This window comes from Alligator sinensis, unplaced genomic scaffold (assembly GCF_000455745.1).
Source record: "Alligator sinensis unplaced genomic scaffold, ASM45574v1 scaffold1000_1, whole genome shotgun sequence".
NCBI lineage: Eukaryota > Metazoa > Chordata > Crocodylia > Alligatoridae > Alligator > Alligator sinensis.
This window is the reverse complement of record NW_005842478.1, coordinates 1,055,785-1,078,085: the sequence shown is the minus strand read 5'-3', so window position 1 is coordinate 1,078,085 and position 22,301 is coordinate 1,055,785. Positions and strand designations below refer to the sequence as shown.

Here is a 22,301-nt window from a genome sequence, read left to right as displayed (position 1 = left end):
CCCCGCGCTGGGAAGAGCCTGGCACAGCTCCAGCTCTAGCCTGCAGTGGCTGCCAACCTTGCCTTGCATTCAGATCCGGGGGCACATGACCCCCCTGCCCTCCTGGAGTGCGTGCAGCGGCGGAAGTTGCCACCCCTGCTCCCCGGCCCCACTCCCACTCCCTCCTTCACTGTGAGGGCCTCAATCTGCCCTCGCCCCTTACCCCACAGCAGACTTGCCAGCTGGACCTGGATGCTCTCCACACTGCCTGGCTGCGCTCCTGGCTATGTGCATGTTGCAGCAGCGGCTGTGCGCACGCACACAGCATTTATCAGCCACATCAGTTAAAAAAAAGTTGATTGCTGATGCTTTCAGTTTTCCTCATATAGGTGCCAATCCAATAGGGGAATGATGTATTGGTGCACCTCTAGGATTTGTGGCTTTTCATTCAGACTTTTATAACATAGAAAACTAAAGAAACATTCTTGCTTTGTGCTTTGCCTCCTGGCTAGATAATGACTTCCAGGCAACTTGAAACCTGTGTTTAAAAATTATCAGGACTAGTGTTTGGATGAGGCACTAAGGGCATATTTATTCTATGTTTCCAGTGTGTCATGGCAGGGATGTTTCCCGTTTAAATGCACATAACCCAGAAATATGCCAGTAAACCCATTTTGTGGACATCCCTCTGAAGTTGTTTTGAGGCCTTTATCCCAGTGTGCTTAAGAGCAGCTGCTGGGGCTGCCCCCAGAGTGGCTTCATAGGTGTATTTTTAGGCTTGGTATGTGAACAAGAGAGGGTGGGCAGGGGATGTTCAGGGATGTCTTGATTGCATCTGTTTAGGACATATTTGACCAGGGGTGTCAAACATCTATACCCATATCATCTGGCCTGTGGGGTTCCTGGAGGGCCTGGGAATTTGGGGACAGGGCCCGCTGCCAAATTCTGGGATGCAGAACCCTGTTGTAGATGTGTTTGGGTGGTGACAGAACAAATGACAACTGTTTTAAATCCCTTTCTAAGTTGACACAGGGACTCGGGCACTCATGGCAATTAATGCCATTACTGTTTGCCCTACCGCAAATGTTAGCTTGCCAAAGCTCCTTGTGGTCTGGATCCAGCTGGGGAGGCGGGTATCAAGCAAACTTGACATCTATGCTGTAGATGCACCCAAAATCTTTGTCTGCTTTATCAGCATAAGCTGTACAAAGCCGTCCTTCCCTTACCACTTTTCAGCCTCCCTTTTGTTTAGATACGTGAAGGCAGGGTGAACCAGTAGGTGACTCTGAATGACTGGGTTTTTGAGGGGGCCTTTCCTCAGTCAGATCTGCCTAATCTAAGAAGAATGGGTATTCTATTTTCCTTTAAACTTGTATTCTGTAATTGCAAGACCATGCTTACTTGCCATGTTTCCTATGTTTGATCACAGTTTGATTTTAATTTCTTGCACGTTTTTCTGTATATCACCTATAGCAGGGGTTTTCAAACTTTTTTAAGGAGTGTACCCCTTCTGTGGGTATGCCTTCTGGATTGTACCCACTTCTGGCCGGGCACTGCCCCCCCCATGCCTGGCCAGCTGCAGGTAAGTCGGCGGTGTGGGGGAACGTGGGTACTTGGGCGTGCAGTTGCACATGGTGGCAGTGCGGAGTGATAAATGGTGGTGGCGACTCTGCCCCCTGGCTCCCGAATACCCCTGTCTCTTCATGCCACTGCCGCATACCTCTTGGGGCCTTCCCAAGTACCCCCAGGGGTATGCATACCCCCAGCTGACAACCCCTGACCTATAGGGCCAGTGACATAACTGAAAGGGGTGGTGGTGGTGACTGGGGCACCTGCCTTGGTCACAAACTTACAGGGAGGTTATAAAAATATCAAGTGTTATGCTGCTGACCTAGTCACCACTATCAGTAGCCCAGTTGGAGCTGCTACCCTGTGTGCCATTGCTGTCCAGGGTACGAAACTGTCAAGTTATGCCTTTGTGTAGGGCAGGGGCAGGCAATTATTTTGGGCAGAGGGCCACTTACTGAGTTTTTGCAAGCCATCGAGGGCTGCATGACAGGCAGCCCAGGGCAGATTAATATTAATTTTCTAAATTTTTTTTAGGGGCCCTGTAGGCCAGAGAGAGTGGCCTGGTGGGCCGCATCCAGCCCCCGGGCCACATTTTGCCCACCCCGGTATGGGGTGCACACTTACTTGCTGCCTTTTTAGAGCTTACCAGTTAGATAAATTTAAATGCAGCTTTCGTTGGCAAGGCTTATTTTCACCTTGTATTGGTTTCCCAGTTTTGTTACTAACCTTAATAACACTTCTTTTGGAAGGAGAGCATACCATCTACTTCAGAGATTTGTATTTTCACCTGAACAGCTCATGTTGGCTACTGTTGGAGACCAGGGACAGCTGGACCTCTGGTCTGGTCTGTTGTGGTGATTTTGTGTTCCTCAGATTAGCCTGAACAAAGAGTACATTGAGTGGGAAAAGAAAAAACAATATTTACAGCACTAGATGGATTGCTTCAAGTTCCAGTTCCTTACTGTGAGTTTGCCCCTCTTTGCCTTCTGGCAGTTCCTGTTGTGTTTCTCCCCACCCGTCCCCACCTTTTTCTCCCTCTGGATGTTTTGTTTTCTCAGAAAAGATTAGTGGACTCGGGAGACGTTATCTATTGCATGATCATAGAACGATAGCTTTTCTGGCATTCACTTTTTGTGTGTCTTTCATTTTATTTCTTTGTTCCAATTTTTGATATTGTTGTATCTCTTCTTGGGGATGTTAAACTTACTTAGGGATGTCTTCCTTGACCCCATTCGGTCTAGGATTTTCAAGAGCTCTTCTGCCTTTTTGCTTCTGGGTTTACTACCACTATCCATTCTTCTTTGATTTCTCTTGTCTTTACTTTCTTGTTTAAGAATTCAACACTAAATCTTGTTGTGGATTCTTGAGAACCCTAGCAATAAAGCTGTGACTCTTTTGGCTTCCAAGCATGTGGACTAACATTAAGGAATCTTTTTTTTATCTTATTTATTATGGTGTCAGTTTTAAATTTTTCTGGTTATTTGACCAACCCAATACAAAGTTTTAAGTCTTTTTGTAACAAAACTCAGGATCTCATCCTGGTAGGGACAGGTGATTGTTATCAAATATTTCTACTCTTTATAATTTTGGATGTCTGAGACCAAGGTCAGATTTCGAGTGGGTCTCAGCAGGACCTAGGAAAATTAGGTGCGTACCTCCTGTTGATCTCAACTCTAGTTGTCTGTATTGGGAGATGAGCATCTAATTTGCGTAGGCACAAAGATTTTCATGTTTAGGGATCTAAAAAAAATCTGGCCCACAGTGATCAGAAACAATCTGTCTACTCCCTAATCTAGATTATTCTTTCCTTTGGTTTAATAAATCATCATTAATAACAGACATTTAAAAAAACTTGTATAAGAATTAAAATGTCCTTAAATTCAACAGACATTTTTTTTTAACTAATAAAACAATTTTAAAATGCTGTTTTGGTGTGGATTTCTCTAATGGAATTCCAGTTTCCATTCTAATGCATTTTAACACAGAGTAAAAAAAATAAAAATAAATCTGCAAATAAGAAATGCCTCATTCACCATTTTCTAACAAAATGTTAAATTAAGAATCTGAATAAATGTGCATTGTACTATGTAATTGTTTAAATTAGGTGTCCATAGGTTAGCAAAAGGAAGCATCAAATGTAGTGTGAAAGTACTGTATGGTTGCAAATCAACACCTTTTAGTGGTTATAAGAATGAGGCTTTCTTTAGAACAGGAACTAAAAAGTACAAATGGAAAATACCACTGAAATCAATCATTTAAATCAGAGTTTTGTGCTTGTCGAATTTAATCATGATTAAAATTGGTGATTTAAATTGTTGTGCCTTAAATCAATCCACCCTGATCGGAGATGCCGACATGTGACTGCTTTGAATCTTAACATTTGTTTCACAGTTGATTTGCAGCAAAAAAACCCCATATAACAAATTAAATAAAACTGATCTAAAATGGGGATGTTCAAGGGTTTATGTGTTCACATGGGTTTATAAGCAAGCCATAGGGGAGCTTCAGGGCTCTTAGACCCCTTATTATGTATATTCAGTTTAAGGTGGATGCAAGAATTTCAGTGTTCTGTGCAGATTTGCAGTAGCACTGTCGTCTTCTTTTTTGTCTGAAAGCATTTGCAGTTGCATCCCAAGTTGTCTGGCTGTTTCTGACAACAGTCTGTTGCCTGAAAGACTTATTTGGAATATGGACAAATCTGTACATTTGTCTCCAGGCTTCTGTGTACAGATGCCCACAATAGATTCTGGTCCTCTGAGAGAAGTTTTTTTTTTTTTTAATCAAGATTTGCTACTACCTGTGAAAGTGATCATGAATCTTTTTATACAACTTTCTTTTAACTTTCCTTAGATTTACATTGGGTTTTAGACCAAGTAAAGGTTTCTTTTACCAAATCTTGAGTAATTCTGATTGAGCTTCCTGATTCTGCCAGTTTATTGACTGCCTAATGCTCATTTAGAATCTTGTTCATGTGTGGACTGATACTGCTACCTCCACTCGCACTGGATAGGATTTTCTTTTCTATGTTGTCTGGCATAGTGGGGTTAGAGAGTAATATCCAAGTCTGTCTGAGCAAGGGTGGTAGAATTTGACTTTTAATTTGCCACTGGTTTAACTACCCCTGTTTTATTGCTCTGTTATTTGGACAGTTACATTGATTACTCTTGAAACTAATAAACACATTTTAATGGCGGGGAGGGATGGGGAGGGCGTTGCTGCTTTTGTGCCTTGTGCAGTATTGACCATACACTTTCAGTTTAGTTATATCCTATAAGAAACATAGGCTTACTTTTGCCATCTTCCTCACAGCTACCTGCCCTTCCCCAGTCCTGCTTTCTTGATATTTTTCTATTTACTCTAAGCTTGCAGACATTTTACATTGCTTTGTGCATTTGTGTAGATTTAAAGTTACTCTGAAACTTGTTTATCATATTTGCAGGGTGTTCTGGTTATTATTACTGCTACTGCTTGTGTGTTGCTTATAAAGCTTTACTGCATGTGATTAGTGTTATTGTTTCATAAATATTTTATACCATGATTTTAATGAAAATCTACCAACTAAACTTTTTAGAAGCTTGCAGTACTAAAGTTCTTTTCTGAGTTCTGCCTGCCTTGGTACAGCAGACTATCCATTACATATTCATTGGAGGAGTTGCATGTTGGGTCTGGGGATGACTAAGTGGCTGCTAAGCCTTAGGCACCAAAATAACCTTGAGATTGTATTTTAAACCCTAAATAATATTAAAACATGTATGATATAAATTTTAGGCTACAGTTGATTTTAAAACATGGCAACGTTTTCATTATAGGAAAATAACAAGTTTATTCTTCTGCTTCCTCTCTTAGACTCTTGCACCTCTTCTTTGCAACCTGGGAGAATTTTCAGGGCTCTTTTGTCTCTGGTCCCTTGTCAGGTGGCTTAGAGTTTATAAATCTGAAAATGTTTTCACCTAAATTCTTTACTTGTCTCCCTCTTGTCTTGTGTAGCACTGCAGTTCTAGTGTTCTCTATGTAGGCAGCATAGAGAGGTTTGCTAGAATCTAATCTCTCAAGTAAGAGCTGTCAGCATTGCAGAGAAGAATCTAGGAAATTGCAGTTTTTTGTAGACAGAATGGAACAAAACAAAGGCGGGTCCTTGGGGACCTGGGACCATAAAACTAATGTCTTGAGTAGCTCAAAAACTGTAAGAGAACTCGGGATTTCAACTTAATGGAAGCCTCTCTTTGTTTAGTTAACTGGCAGAATGTCTTCCTGTGCTGAACCTATTTTCAACTGTATGCAGTAGTGCTTACTAGAAAGAAATGCACCAATTTGTAGCACAATGAATTATCTGTACTATTTATCAGTAGTAAAATGTAGATGACTTGTGCATAAGAGGGATTTGTCCAGGAAATGTTTCTCACTAGAGTAGCTGTCTGGAAAGCTTGTGGAAAAGGTTCTTTTTAAGTTTTTTCTGCTTAGTGCAAAAATTCATTTTTTCTTCAATTTTAAGACTCTCACTGTTAAATGTTTAGACATCTTTATACAGAGCTTACCATGTACAAGCTAAGAGGGTTATATTCAAACTGCCTCTGTTCACGTAGATGTGGGGATCAGGGAAACAGTAATGTGCTTTTTCAGCCAGTTGTAGGATTGGATTCTGACTAGTACCTTCTAAATGATAATGAATCTTGTGATGGATCCGAGGAAATGGCTTTTTGGAAGGGGAGGGGGGAGGGGTTGTGTATCATGGTATGATATGCAGCTTCATACTCTGAGATGGGACCTGTGTCCGCCTGGTCTTGTATAAGCGTTCCCTCGCTGCCTTGGAGCATGCGCCTGGTGTTGGCCACAGCGTTGGTTCCTGTGGTCTTGGTGAGGGCTTGTGCTCTCCCTGAGGGAAACCCCAAAACTTGCCTGCTACAACTTTTGATCTTCCCTTCTGCGGTGGGGCTCCCTCTCATATCCCCTCGTGGGTTGCTTGCACTCCCTAGCGGGTATTCTTGGGGCACCACCTCCCCTACGCAGCAGCCCTTAAGACGGCCACTTGATGGTCGGTTGGCTTACCCTCCGAGGTTGACTCCTCAGCCCTCCCTGTCCGCAGGGTTCCTAGTGATCTTGTCCTGTCTTTGGCTTCCTTGGGAAGTTCGACAGTCCCAGTAGCTATGCCGGATCTCCCTGGCTGCACGGCTGCATGCCGTGCCGTCCCGGCTGCTCCTCTCCTCTGAGCATCACCCCTGGCCCTAATCCCTTTCTTAGGGCCCCTTAAAGTGATCCATAAAAGAACAACTTAAACGGAAACAAAAAGGGGAGTGGGGGCTTAGCCCTTCCCCACTAGCAACTTTGGCATCTGTGGCTCTGTAGTCCCTTGACGCCGTCCTTGTTTCTTTAACTGTTCATGGGCCCTTGCAGTAGGTCCACCCCTGGGGTCTCCTGGTGGCCGCCGGTGCCAACCTTGTCCGGCGCGGAAGGCACTCTTACAGTCTGCTCCCCACAGTGCTTCCCTAGCTGTTTCTTTGCCACCAGCTTTTATCTTTGCCGGGCGGCGTTCTCCAGTGACCTCATCTGCCTGTGCCACTTTCAGCCGGATGTAAAAGTGGCTGACAAACTGCGCAGGTGCTCTGTGCTGGTGCAGCTTGTCCATCTGTTCTTTCCCTGAAAACAGTAAGTTTGCTCTGTCTTTAGGGCTTCTCTTGTGGGGGCAGGCTCTCTCTGCCCTGGGTCCTGCTGTGGGAGTGGTCTCCTGTCCCCTTGTTTCTGTTCCCCTGGGACAGGACCCTTACAATGACTAGAGCAATAGTGTACAAAATCTACTGGTTTCTTATTGATGATTGAGACTTTTTGCGGCGTTCTCCAGTGACCTCATCTGCCTGTGCCACTTTCAGCCGGATGTAAAAGTGGCTGACAAACTGCGCAGGTGCTCTGTGCTGGTGCAGCTTGTCCATCTGTTCTTTCCCTGAAAACAGTAAGTTTGCTCTGTCTTTAGGGCTTCTCTTGTGGGGGCAGGCTCTCTCTGCCCTGGGTCCTGCTGTGGGAGTGGTCTCCTGTCCCCTTGTTTCTGTTCCCCTGGGACAGGACCCTTACAATGACTAGAGCAATAGTGTACAAAATCTACTGGTTTCTTATTGATGATTGAGACTTTTTAAAAAAAAAAAAAAAGAAAAAAAATAGAGTAGTTCTTGAGATGGAATTGTACACCCAGAGGCCCTCAAATTTCTTCTGCTAGGAAAGATGTGTGAATTATGTATGTAATGCTTGTGTAAAGTATGTATAGTTACTCTCATTTAATAATGCCACATCTAGCTTCCATTGTGTAGGCTAGCATTCAGCCATTGTAACAAGCAGATGTTGCTATGATGATGCTCACTGCACAAAGTGTGTGTATGCACGTTTCATGGATGGAAATGCTGACCCAACCTTAAAGGGACACCCTCAAGTCCTGTTTACCCTATATTGTTTGCATTAGCTTAGCTTGAAAATGCGTTTTGTTTTTTTTTTTTCCCTCCAGATTTTTATCCTTTTCCCATTTGCCAAACATTGATGTCTTTTCTCTCCTTCAATTCTAATGGATCTTGAAATGAACGCAGTTTTATTTTTCAGTTTCCTTTATTTGCCCTAATCTATGATGCTGGCACAGCTGTGGGGCCTTTTTAATTGTTGCTGAGCCAGTGCGGGGAGCACAAAGGCACCCCCCCCACCCATTGCAACCCCACAACCTAATGAGAAATTAACTACAAACCCCCCTCCCCCCAAAAACCCCCTCAAAAGTTACAATAATATCAGCAAAATGGCCCTTGTGATGACAGCTCACAAGAGTGGCCCTTATTCAGTTATGATGTTTGCATGAAACACATGCCTACAGCCAATTCCTGCACATCTTGGTTGCTTAAGTAACCTATTGACTTTGAGCAAGTTTTGGCTTGAGTATGCAAATAAGGAAGATAAACACCTGGGTAGTAAAGTGTGGCCAGAAGTGGTTTAATGTAAAGGGACAGGTGGAGATATGGAATTAATTGGTTTTTGACACTTGGAAGTTGCCCGTGCAGTCCTCAGGGTACAGAGTGAGGCAGTCTCATAGTTCATAGTTTGTAGGGTCAGAAGGGACCTAAGCAGGTCATCGAGTCTGATCCCCTGCCATGGGCAGGAAAGGATGCTGGGGTCAAATGACCCCAACTAGGTGATTGTCTAGCCTCCTTTTGAAGATTCCCAGGGCAGGGGCGAGCACCAGTTCCCTAGGAAGTTGGTTCCAGATCCTAGCTGCCCTGACTGAAGTAGTGCCTCCTGATGTTTAGCCTGAACCTACTCTCGGTTAACTTATGGCCATTATTCCTTGTTACTTCTAGTAGTGCTCGGGGGAACAGGGACTCTCCCATTGTCTGCTGGTCCCCCTTGGCAAGTTTGTAGGTGGCCACCAGATCCCCCCTCAGCCTTCTTTTCTGTAGGCTGAACTGGTTCAGGTCCCGTAGTCTCTCCTCATGGGGCCTACCCTGCTGCCCCCTGATCATGCGAGTGGCCCTCCTCTGGACCCTCTCCATGCTGTCCACATCCCTCCTGAAGTGTGGCGCCCAGTACTCCAACTGCGGCCTGACAAATGTCACATAGAGGGGGAGGATCACCTCCTTGTGGAGGATCACCTGCTCATGATGCATCTATGGATGCATGACAAGGTGTGGTTGGCCTTCCTGACCGCATCCCCACATTGGCGGCCCATGTTCATTTTGGCCTCCATAATGACTCCAAAATCCTTCTCTGCCTCTGCCCTGGTGAGAAGGGAGTTTCCCAGCCTGTAGGTATGCTGCTGTTTTTTCCTCCCCAGGTGCAATACCTTGCACTTGTCAGGAATTGGATAGGTTTCAATACAATCTGCCCACCTCTGTAACCTGTCCAGATCTAGTTGTCCAATCAGGACACCCCCTGAAATAGAAATGATGTGATAGGAGGAGGAAGCCCCAGTCACCTTAGAGCAGGTTGAGGGAGTTTCCCTAAGGTAGCCTAGTATTGTGATTTTAAACAGATCTTTCCAAAGTGTGCCTGTAGAGCCCACCTATGGCTAGCACAGGATAGATATAACTCTGCAAGTACAGCAACAATTCAGTGAAGCTGCTGTTTGAGAGATGCGGTTTCATGGCTTGCAGTTTTCGTCTGACAGTTGGGTGTACAATGTTAGGTGGTTTCAAATAAGTATTTTACTTACCACTGCCTCTTCTTCTGAGGATTGAACCTCCCTCTGAGATATCCAAGGGAAACATAGAAGCCACTATTGCCACTAGAGAAGTGCAGCCATCTCTGGAATGGAAGTGTGGAAGCTGTTTGATTCCTTCCAGGGCCACACACAGCTACCTTTTGGGGTTGAAACTGCAGAAGCAATCTGTATATACTGAGTGTTAGAATTTCACTATGACCATGATGATAGTGTTTTTTGCAAGAATAGAACTGCTAAGGATTGTTAATGTTCTCCAGGACCTTGTGGTTAAATCTTAAACATTAGTACTTCTAGCAGCAAAATATCTCCATACACAATACTGGTCAAGAAATTCAGTAGTTGCTACTGCCCAGGATAACATATGCATAGCGTGTGCAAATTGCACTATTAAAATTCATACTTTGGAAATAATTTCACTATATCTTTTACAGAGAAAATAACTTCTATGTGAAGAAGTAGGGTTTAGGCACAACTGCCCATAATCTGGCAATTTGCTTGTACCACATACAATCTGATAGAGCAGTTACTCAAGTTGAAAGGCAATACATTGATCTTGGGCCCCAAGATCAGGTTTTGATCAGTTCTGTTGTATAAAATGTCAGTATTTCAATGAGTTTTGAAAGAATGCTGATGAAAACAAGAGCCTTATAACTGGATTTTGGGACTCCCCCAGCAGCTGGTGAGAGCCCAGATAGAGCAGTTTTCTGCTAGTGTGCAGGATCTTGATTGTGAAACTAATTATAATCAAGAATGAAACTGATTTGCATTTTTTTTTCCCCTTAGTCCAGGCAGAAAGTGGCAAAAACCAATGAGAAAGTAAATTAGATTTCTAAAGAATTATTATCTAGAGTGGTGTTAATAACATAGGGAATACTTATAAAAGCAAATTGTATCTGATTTTTAACCTGATTGTGTACCCACAAGCGCATGTCACTTTCATTCATGGAAACCAAAAATGCTAAATAAACATAGAGCCCAAAGTGCCCGATTCATGAGTGAAACTTCATTTCTGTCCACACACAAATCTCAGCACTGTTGCTCACTCAATTTTTTTGATTGCAGAAAAATAATGGAGCAATTCTTCTATTACAAGCAATTCAGAAACATCACAACAGGTCGAATGGCTTTGACACTATGGATTCCCGTTTGAAATCTCTGGATTTATTTTATAAATCATATTTGCATGCCTAACAGTACTAATATCGTGTGGCATGTCATGACACCCTTAAAAGGATCTCAAGGCACCCCAGGGTGCCATGGGGCCCTGTTGAGAATTACTGTAGTAGATTAATGGAATTGGAGGCAGGCTCTGAAATGTTGATTTGAATGTTGCCCTTCACCTGTTTTACTAGGATTGGATCTTCAGTCCCTGCTTTTCAAAAGTAAATTTTTAAGGGAGATGATTCTAAATACCGTTTTCTTTCCACCCCTGCCTAGTATCAAACTTTCCTGAGATGAGATGCAGTCTGAAGTTTCATTGCGATAAGTGTGGGTGGTTTGAACATTTAACTTGCATTGATAAGTGTCGTGGATCATGCCACTTTTTTAAGGGGAACCTCTGCCTTGGGACTGTCCCAAAAAAAGCCCTGTCCAGCCTCTGTCTCCTGAAAGGACCCCCCCTGAAGCCGGTCCTGGCATGGTATTGAAACTATTTGTTTGTTTTGCACTTGTTCCTGGCTTCCACAGCTTTCTGTAGAACTCCCACCTTGGAAAGTTCCTCCTTTGCTCAGCTCACAGTAAGGGGGGGTGTTTTCCTCTTCAAAGGAGAGAGCCTGGTCAGAGTGCTGACATCCCAAGCCGTGCAGCAGACTGCTTAGCTCCAAACAGTCTTTACTGTGCAACTTTATTTCCCTCTATCCTTTTTCAAAATCCTGCTTTCTCTCTCCAGCTCCTTCAGAGCCTCTGCCCTCATTTGGCACAAGCAGCCACATTTGCACCAAAATTGTTACAAAACTATGGTATTAACCCAGGGGCTAACACTCATCCAATCAAATGAAGCATAATATTATGGGGAACCCATCAGGAAGCTGTCTGTGGCCTGCTGCCAGGGCTAGATTGCCATATTTCCCTGGGGTGAAGAGAAAAACTGGATATCCTACTATGGAACTCTTTACACCAGGAGTGTCAAACTTGCCTTGTACTGTGAGCCATATCTGGGCTGCAGGGCTCCTTGTGGGCCAGATTTGGCATGGAGCATGAGGAAGCTGCTGTAGCAGTAGTGGCTCCAGACTGGGGCATGAGGAAGCTTCTATGGCTGGGCCAGCAGTGGCTCCAGCTCTGGACCAGCAAAATGGCAAGAGGGCTTATAGGACAGTGTCAGCCCTTGCTTGTCCTCTTGCCACTAACTGCCATTCTGTGGTGGGCAACTTCCCCTCTGGCCATGCCAGTAGTCCAGCAGGCCAGAGTGGCTCCATGCCATGGAACTAGCGTGGGGGTGGTCTGTTTGACTCCCCTGATTTTGCAGCACAGCGTGTTCACGCTGAGCCTCTCTCTTGAGTGTTCCCCAGAGAACTGTAGGCCGGGACTCAGCCCAGAAAACACAAAGCCGCTTCCAGTTAAATTCCACTTGAGGTACGTTGTTTTAGTTTCACATTTGTTTCTATTATGTGATTTACATCAGTGCCCTGAGGTTTCAACTGAGATGAGGTGCTGAACAAACATAGGACTTCACTTAAAGAATTTGTAATCTGAATAGGGAAGGAGGACAGAAGACGGGAAATACTAGTGTATTTGCTTACAAAATGCACCTTTTTCCTGCCACTTACCAGGTGAAGCCAAAATTTAAAATTTACAGGGAGCAGAGCAGTGTGCAGCTAAGGTTTTGAGCCTGCTGCTATTCAGTTACTTGCTACAAGATGTTTTTTGTTCTTCATTCTGCCTTTCAAAACCAAGGTGTATTTATATTTTGGGGCATGTTGCAAATGAAAAATGTGGTACTACCCTGGTAGAGCTGGAAAGCTAAGATTTAGAGCAATTTTAGGTGTAGATTTTTTTTTTTTTTTTTCAAAGGCATTTAGGTATGCTCAGCATTGCAAAGCATGAGTGAATCATCCAAAATCACTTATAGGTTGCAATGCTAAATAAGAAATGCACAGGGAAAAATCTGAGCTTCAGGAACTAGCCCAAGGTCATACAGTCAGTATGATCCTGGGAGCTGAACCCACATTTCCTGTAGCTGAACCATAACACTACCATCTGCTTGACAGAAAACATGGCTTTAAGTGAGTGGTGGCATGGCAAAATCTTTTGGAATTTGTCACTGCTTTGCCACTGATTCTTTCAGGGAGGGTCATGCCTCTCTATTGGGTCTGTGTGAGACAGCACCGTTTGATTTCGATTTCCGTTTCACTGTTTTGACAGGACAGTTTCATTTCGAGTTTCGTTTTGTTGAAACTGTTTTGCTGTTTCGATGTTTCACCCATAACCTATAATGGGGGAGCACAAAACTGCCTAAAACTTTGTCGTTTCTTGCCTGATTTAGATAAAACTTGCAGGGATGGTAGCCCTTTCTGAGGCCATGCAGCGGGTCAAGTTTCAAGGAGATGGGTGCAGGAATTTTTGGGAAAATGCATCTCAAGCTGCTGACCAGCAAAACTTGTGATGTGCGTGTGTGTTAAGGTGCAGCTATTTTTCTATCCCTCCCCCAGAGCACTGGGATTGGAAGGGACCTCGGGGAGGGATCACAGTCACTGGCCAGCTACCCAGTCAATGAAAGTAGTCCTCCTTCCCCCCCCCCCTCTTAGTTTCTGTTTCCCTGCAAGCAAGCTCAGCTTTGAAACTTGAAACATTTTGAGTGCCCTCATTTTGTTTGGAGGCTGTTTCGAAGCCTTTCATTTCGATTTTGTTGTTTCAAGCTCAAAATGATTTGAAACAGTGTCAAAACAAAACACCTGGTAATTTTGCACAGCCCTATTCTCTATGTAACAGTTTCCCTTTCAGTTAAAGGGGTCTAAGACTTACTCTACCTTCAGCGTAATTTAAATGATCTTAAGGTATTGAAATTATTTTATTCCTTTTTATTTAGTATTCCTGCTCTCCGCAAAATGTCTGTTCATAGCATCTGATGAAGTAGGCTGTAGCTATGAAAGCTCAGGCCTCCCAACAGTCTGGGAAAGGCTGCAGGTATAATGCTGTGTCCCCTTCTTCATCTTGTAGTGATTAGCCGTATCAACTGCACTTTCTACCATACTGGTAGATATCACCAATAAAATGATCACTAACTAACAAGTTTAAAAAGTCTGAGAAACCTCTACCACCATTTGGGTTGAAACTGCTGATGCAGGGCAGTTTCCCAAACAAAACAATATCTTAACTCTGGGATATCCAGATGAAATATTTGGTACTTGGACTGTGGGCAGAAGGCTTTCAGTTTTCTACTGGAAAGCAAAATACCATAGTTTCTTATATACACTCCACTTCCTCTCCTAAAACCATCTCCCCAAAATTGGGTTGCATGTTTGTTTGATGCAGGGAAGCTCTTTTTGCTAGAAAAGTAGCACTTCTGGAAACACTGTGCATGCCATGCAGCTGCCAAGATGGCTGCTACATGTCTGCTCTGCGAACCTAAGGGGTGGATCTTGTGTTCAGCCTCTCACAGCCATAATTATTGGTTGAGCACTTTGTGCTTGAAGCAGCAAGGGAGCTGTTGGTAGTATCTTGATGAGACTTGTGGTGCGGAAACAAACTGATATAGAGAATGACTTACAATAAAGAAGTAACAGACTTACCTTTTGCAAGGGTCTGGGATCTAATCTTGTGGGTCTGGGGTCTAATCTAATACAGAGTAAGTCCTGCTGGAAACAGTGGTTCTCAACCTTTTTAGACTCAAGGTGGCCCTGTATAGATTTGAGTCGCTCCTAGATAGACTCAAGGCACTTCTTGGAAAATGCCAGTTCTTAGTTTTCACTCTTTTCTGCAGCCAAAAACAACAACAAGATCAGTTCTGTTGCAAAGAACTTAAAGACTACAACTGTGGATTTTTATTTGAGAGCTCTAGGTTTATTTTGTAAATCATAATGTTAGTACTGTTAGGTTTATAAACATATGGCAACCTTGGCAGGATTTCAAGGCACCCCAGGGTGCTGTGGTGCCCTGGTTGATAATCAGTGCTCCAGGAGCTGTGATGTCACAGAAGGCAATCTCTCACATTGGGGAATTCCCAGTGCCAAACTTTCTGGATAATCTGTATCTTCAGGAGGATTTATTCTGTCACAGTCAGCCATGGCTAGATTTTTTTTTTTTTTGAACACTCTGCCTTCCAAGTACAAGGTGCATGTTTTACTTAGGGGTGGGGTGTTATATGTGAGGAAAATATGATAGATTCAATTCTCCTTTGCCTCTCAACAAACCATTCCCTTTAAGGTAAATCACACCCTTCTGAGGATGCAATTCAGTATGTACGGTACATTATTTTGGCCAGAAGTGTTCTTATCCCTCTCCATCCCATTTCCCTACTTTCCTTTCCTCATCTGCTGTCTACCCTTCCTTTTATTTTTTTGCCCCTTCCCTCTTTTCTTCTTTGTCCTCCCATTACATTCATACTCATTCTCTTCACTTTTTGTCTTTGCTTTTATGACCTTCTTAGCCCTCGTTTTTCAGCGGATGGTATAGCTACACTTGAGCCATCAGTAGGTCATTTGTTTACATTGAACTAAATCAGGATGATGCTGTAAAATTCTTTGTGTTGTCTTCCCTAACTGACTTTTCCCATGTGCCGTGATCCAGAGAAGTGTGGGGAGATGAGCTAGAAGCCAATATGCTTCAGTGCTTTTTCTCAGTTTATGCATGCTGTTGAAATAAGTCCCAACCCATGTTGCAGTATGAAATTCACTTGACAATAGAGTTTGATATAAGCTGGTGCAGCAAGCAGGCCAAGCTCATTGATCGGTCAGAATTGTGTGGGAGCCTTGGAGAGAGCTAGAGAGGCTTAAAATCTTTTTTTTTTTTTTTTTCTTCCTAAAAACAAACAAACAAAAAACCCACAAAAGTTAAAAGCATTTCCAGCTCTTGTGGCTTTATTGAATCTCTCTTGATATTTGGTGTCACTCTCAAAACACTAGCTTCTGGCATCTTAGCTCTAATGGGGTATGAGGGGGGGAGATGGAGAGAGACTTTTTGAGGAGGAAAGCTTGAATGTGTCACCAAAGGGTATGTCTAGGATCCTGAAAGATCTGGATAGACTGGAAAAATGGACTGCAAATCAACCAGGTGAAATTCAGTACGCGTGAGCAGAATATCCATTAACACAGGGGTGGGCTATTATTAAGCAGCCCTCCAGCCAAAATGAGTTTTGGTGATACGTTGAGGGTAGCCCTGCAAGGGTAGCCCTGCCCCTTGACAGGTGCCCTGCCCCCGCCAGTCACCATCTTGGGACCGGAAGTCCTGCTCCCTGACTTTTGACAGTGGAAGTCCCTCCCCTTGCCACTGTCCCATTCCTTCCTCCCGCCAAAGTACTTCTTTTGGGAAGGGGGTTTGCCATCTTGGAACTGGGGGAAAAAAACAAATTTATATACTAAAAATCAAACATTGACAATAACATATTTTAATTTATATGAAAAAAAAAAGTCTTAATTTGTGTGCGTTTGCATTGTGTGTATATATAGAAGTGATTGTGTAACATTTCAAAATTGTGGGGGGTGCGTGGGTATGTGGTTTCTGGGGGCTGTGGGTATGTGGATATGGGTGGGTGGGTATATGGCAGTATGTGTTTGTGGGGATGTATGGGTGGGTATAGGGTTTTGGGGGAATGTGGGTTGTGGAAGGGAAGGGTGGCTGGGAGTATGTGTGTGGGGTATACATGGGGTGTGTATGTGGTGGGGTGTGTAGGTGAGTGGGCAGGGCTCCCCCCAGAGGCACATGGGTGTGTGGAGGGGTGGGGGTCTGGTGGGTGGGTGTGGTGTTTGTGTGGCGGAGGGTGTGGTTGTGGGGAGGGGGTTTGTGGGGTGTGCATGGGAGCCCCCTGTGTGTTCCCTCCTGAGCTGGTCAGCACCTGCTCCTGCCATGCAAACCCTGGAGTCTGCACACCCTGTGACACCTCCCCGCCACTGCCAATAGCATGCAGCTCCCGCCCTGCTCTGTACTTGCTCCAGGCTCGCCCCGGCAGGAGTTGATCGGCCAGAACCTGCAGGCAAAACCCTGACCCCAGCCCACCCCGCACCTGCTCCATACCACCTGTCTGTGGCACATCCTGCTGCCCGCTGGGAACACAGTGGGGCTGGGGTGGCTCTACAGCTGACTTCCTTTCTAGGCAGCCCAGGCAGCAGCATCTCCTTCTGGCTGCCACTGCCGCTAGCCCCAGCCCTGTGGTACTGGTGGGGATCCTAGCTCAAAACCCCACCCTGGCCCATCCCCTGTACCTGCTCCAGACTCGTCTGCGCTAAGCAGTGGCAGTGGCCAGGGAGAAACAGTTGCTCAGTACAGGGGAAAGTGGCTCCTCACGCTCGCCACTGCCGGGCCCTTCCTGCTGCATCTGCCCAGAGCCCTCACTGGACTGCCCTGCGTCTGCTCTACACTGCTATTGCTGCCCTTCTGGGCAGCCTGGGGGCAGCGGTGATGGCGCCTTAGATGCAGGGTAGCCCAGCACGGGCTCCAGGTGGCTGCAGAAGGAAGTGCCCCATGGATTTGGCCTGGGAGAGCCCTCCACCATCTGAATCTGGCCTTGGGTTTTGGCTGAGTCTGACATCCCTAAGTTAGAGATTGGTTAAAGTCCTGTACATGAGGGTTAGTAGCTATTCCATTAATGTTTTTTGTCATTGAACACATCTCTTCATGTACATTTGAGTATCTACTCCCTTTTTCAGCCTTGCCTAGAATTTGGGCCTCAGTGATTTTTCTTCTGGCAGTGAATTCCACAGTTTACTTGCATATTGTGTGTGAAAGTAATTATTATTAGCTTTGGATTTGCCACGTCTTTCATTTCATTGCATATCCTTTGCTCTTTGTTCTGTAAAGCTTGAACAATGGAATTTCCCAACTTACTTTCACCAGATTATTTTTGGTCTTATTATTTTATCATCTTTCTAAGGTAACATGATCCCTTTTCAATTTTACTTTGTCTGATGGTTTTTCCAGGCTTTTGATAAATCTCTAAACCTATTTTAGTTTTGCAGTGTCTCTTTGAGATGAGGTGATCAGTATTGCGCACAGTATCCCAAGGTGAGGCTTTGCCATTGAATTTTATAGACTGAAGTAAAACAAAACTGAAGTTTAGCCTTATTCAGAGAGAGCATTTTGCTAAGGATTTGACACTACTCCTAAATAAAAGGGAGTGTCATACCTCCAGAAATTGTCTACTCTGAATCCCTTTGCAGTCCACCAGGATTCCTTTTTCAATTTGAATATGTGGCAAGAGAAGTAGAAGAGATTTCCAAACAAATGGGGAAAATGAGCATTGCAGAGAGATGAGTAGGAACCTATGTTATCTGCAAATCCCCTCAGGAGTAATTGATTTTGCCTGCTATGGTTACCATAGAGTTACTATGACGAAACATTTATTATTTCTTTCTTCTTCTGGCCTGAGGCTTGTAACTGAAAATGGCTTGTTTGAACCTTTTTGCTCTGTCTATTAAATAGTTGCAAGAAGGTGAAAGGCTTTGATAAATTTGAAACCAGTGCTAATTCAGTAGCAAAAAGGCTTACTATTGCTATGACTAAAAGACGGGAACCTCATCCCAACTGCTAGTGAGCTACTAAGCTGTGTCAGTGCAAAGCAGAGAAGACTTAATTCTGGATTTACACTTTTGGACCTCATAATGTTTATTTTCTGTGTAAATAGCACGGTCATGTTTCTTGGGGCCCCTTGCTCTGCTTTGCCTCCTAATTTAATCTGTCTGTAATTAAAACAGCACATTCAGCAGATTTTAAATGCCTTTATAATCATGAGGAGAGGTATTGTTACCAGGCTTCAGCTGCTTTAGTGATATTGTAAATCAGTATTATGTGCACTCTTTTTTTTTCCTATTTGACTCAAGGTTTAAATCTTTGGGCTGCATTTGCTTGAAGGATGAGGTGCTTAATAACCTTGTGCATAATTTGTTAGCAAACTACTGTACTAGGTATTTTTGTTTTTTGTCTCTGTTAAATAGGTGGCACATCACATTCTCCACTTTGTAGTTTCATAGCTGGTAGAGTCGGAAGGGACCTCCTGAACAGGTCATCAAGTCCGACCCCCTGCCATGGGCAGGAAAGAATACTGAGGTCAAACGACTCCAACTAGGTAATTATCTGGCCTCCTTCTGAAGACCCCCGGGGTAGGAGTTGAGCACCACTTCCCTTGGAATTTGGTTCCAGATCCTAGTTGCCGTCACTGTGTAGTGCTTCCTGATGTCTAGCCTGAACCTACTCTCAGTCAACTTATGGCTGTTGTTCCTAGTTACTTCTGGTAGTTCTTGGGGGGGAACAGAGTCTCTCTCGTTACCTGCTGGTCCCCCCTCGGTAAGTTTTATAGACGGCCACCAGCTCCCCTCTTGGCCTTCTCTCATGGAGGCTGAACAGGTTCAGGTCCCGTAGCCTCTCTTCATGCCCTGTTGCTCCCTGTTCATGTGAGTGGCCCTCCTCTGGACCCTCTCAATGTTGGCCACATCCCTTCTGAAGTGCGGCGCCCAGAACTGGATGCAATACGCCAACTGTGGCCTGACCAATGTCACGTAGAGGGGGAGGATCACCTCCTTGGACCTGCTCGTGATGCATCTGTGGATGCATGACAAGGTACGGTTAGCCTTGCTGACCACGTCCTAACATTGGTGGCCCACGTCCATCTTGGACTCAGTAGTGACTCCAAGATCCTTTTCTGCCTCTGCACTGACGAGAAGGGAGTTCCCCAGCCTGTAGGTATGCTGCTGGTTCTTCCTCCCTAGGTGCAGTACCTTGGACTTGAGAATAGGATGGGATTCAATACTGACATCTGTCCACCCCTGTAACCTGTCCAGATCTAGTTGTAGCCTGTCCCTCTCTTCTAGAGTGCCCACTTCTCCCCACAACTTAGTGTTGTCTGCAAATTTGAACAAGGTGCTTTTCATCCCCTCATCCAAGTAGCTGATGAAGATGTTGAACAGTGCAGGCCTGAGGACTGAGCCCTGGGGAACCCCGCTGCCCATAGCCCTCCAGGTCAAAAATGACCCGTCCACCACCACTCCCGCCAGCCAAATTGTGACCCATCTGACTGTGTAGGCATCGACTCCACAGTCCCCTAGTTTTTTAATGAGGATGGGGTGAGAGGCAGTGTCGAAGGCCTTCCTAAAGTTCAGAAAGACTATGTCCACCATGAGACCTGTGTCCAAGGATTTTGTGACCTGGTCGTAGAAGGCAACCAGGTTTGTCTGACGGGACCTGTCTCTAATGAACCCATGTTGGTTGCCCATAAGCATAATCTCCCCTGCTGGTCCCTTGCAGATGTACTCCTGGATAATTTTCTCAAAGAGCTTTCCCAGGACCAAGGTAAGACTAATGGGCCTATAGTTTCCTGGGTCCTCCTTCCTCCCTTTTTTGAAAATGGGAACCACATTGGCCCTTTTCCAGTCGTCTGGCACCTTGCCAGAGCACCACGAGTGCTCATAAAGCTGTGCCAGGTGTCCTGCAATGACCTCTGCCAATTCCCTCAGCACCCTGGGGTACGGAGATCATCTGGACCTGCTGATTTTGAATACGTCCAGTCCCACCAGAAGTTCCCTAACTGAGTCCTCTCTGACCCTAGGCCTGGCTATGCCTCTCCTGGGTTCATCCGGAATCCCTGTGTGGGGCATGTCCCAGTCCCTGCTCAAAAAAATGCAGGCAAAGAAATTGTTAAAGTGGTTAGCTTTATTGTCTGGTACAACCACCAGATTTCCAAGCATGTCCTGCAGGGGTCCTACATTGCCTGGTACCTTCTTTTTACTCCCTGTGTATTTTAAAAAAGGACTCTTTGTTATCTTTGATCTGGGTCACTAGTCCCAGTTCCGCCTCCACCTTAGACTTCCTAACAGCCCCGCTATAGTCTCGAACAGTGGAGGTATAATCCTCCTTGGTGATGGCCCCTCCCTTCCATTGGGTGTATGCCTCCTTTTTAGCTTTGAGATGTTCCTAGATGCTTTTGGTGAGTCATGGGAGCTTCTGAGCACTCTTGCCCCCTTTTGATTTGCTTTGGGATTGTCACCCTTTGGGCTCAGAGGATTGTCTCCTTAAGGAACAACCACTTTTCAGAGCCATTTCTTCCTACCTGCCTCCCTAATTAATCCGTGGCTGATTGTCACTTCAGGTATTTTTCTTGTAAATGTGTTTTGTATAATTTGTATCCAGATATGGATATTAGCTGTGGAATTTTGTCTGCTTACTGGGGAGATATGAGGAGATAGGTGAACTCTATAGCAAGATTGCTTCCTCTTCTAGAAAGTGATTGCACTTCACCTCTGCTGTTTGTGTGGGCCGGGAGCGGTCCGAGGCCCTCGGGGGCCTGCGCGCGGCAGGCTGTGGCCAGCAGCCCGGACACACCGGGTCGGGGAATGCAGGCCGGCGGGCTAGAATTAGGCACGGACGCTTAGCGGTTGATTAAAGATTATTTTACTTACACCGAAGATGGTCGCGGTGCAGGCAGGAAAACTTGCTTGAGTTGCAGTTACAAAACAAAACAAAACAAAACTCGAACCTGCAGGGCACGAGAGTACGTCGCAGGGGGTTTTCAGCAAAGGGAAGATGCAAAACACGAGAGTACATCGCAATGGGTTTTCGGCGACGGGAAGATAAACCTGCAGGACTCGAACCCGGGCAGAGCTCTGGATACACTCACACAAAGTTTGCTAGGCTCCGTGGAACTTGCGCGCAGGGAAGGGGTTCATCGAGGGATCGTTCGGCGACGGGGAGAGGCCAGAGGTTGATCAGACCCCTATAGCCTGCGCTGGGTTCGATAGGCTCCGCAGCACTTAGAGATCTTCACGAGACATGAAGTTCTCCTCCTCCAGATGGTTATGGAGTCCTCCCTTGCGGGGGTTCTCCTCGGAGTTCTCCAACTTGGGCAGAAACCGCTCAAGCCTCTTATACGGCTAGCAAGCCAATCACTAGCCGCCACGTGGGAATAATTTAGAACTGGCCAATAGTGGGACACAAATTTGCATGTGGGTGGCGGGAACTCCTTTGCACCGTGCATTTCTCTTTGCAACTGAGAAATGCACCCTGCAAAGAAAGCTCCTAGTGGTGGGAAATAATTTAGCAGTGCCGAAGCGCGCACAAACAAAATCACACCCTTGGGTTGTGACACTGTTGACAGTTTGAAATTTGTGCGTATAATTTGTCCATTCAGCAAGCTTTTCCTCTTACCTAGTAACAGTTATAGGTACCAGCAGATGGGAAAGGCAGGGAGTCAGGTGGTTAGGTGCTGTATTTTAGTGAGCTCTAGAAAGATTCATCAGAATCAGCATTCGTACTCTTAGTGACAAATTTCTGCTGCCAGGTTTGCTTTGTTTTTCTCTTCACTCTTCAGGGCTTGTGCATGTCCTTTCAGAAGAAGCAGAGTTGTCTTCTGTTTTTAGAGCAAGTCCTTGAGTTTCAGTCCCCAGCATGACTGGGAGAATCTGCCCAGCAGTGTTGTGCCGCTGCTGCCCTG

The 22,301-nt window shown here is 45.1% G+C and overlaps 1 protein-coding gene across 6 annotated transcripts in view; it reads left to right on the top strand.

The window, feature by feature from the left end:
• NUP93 (nucleoporin 93) overlaps positions 1–22,301 on the top strand; it is a 153,656-nt gene that overhangs the window by 11,455 nt on the left and 119,900 nt on the right. The gene's annotated exons all lie outside the window — the stretch shown is intronic.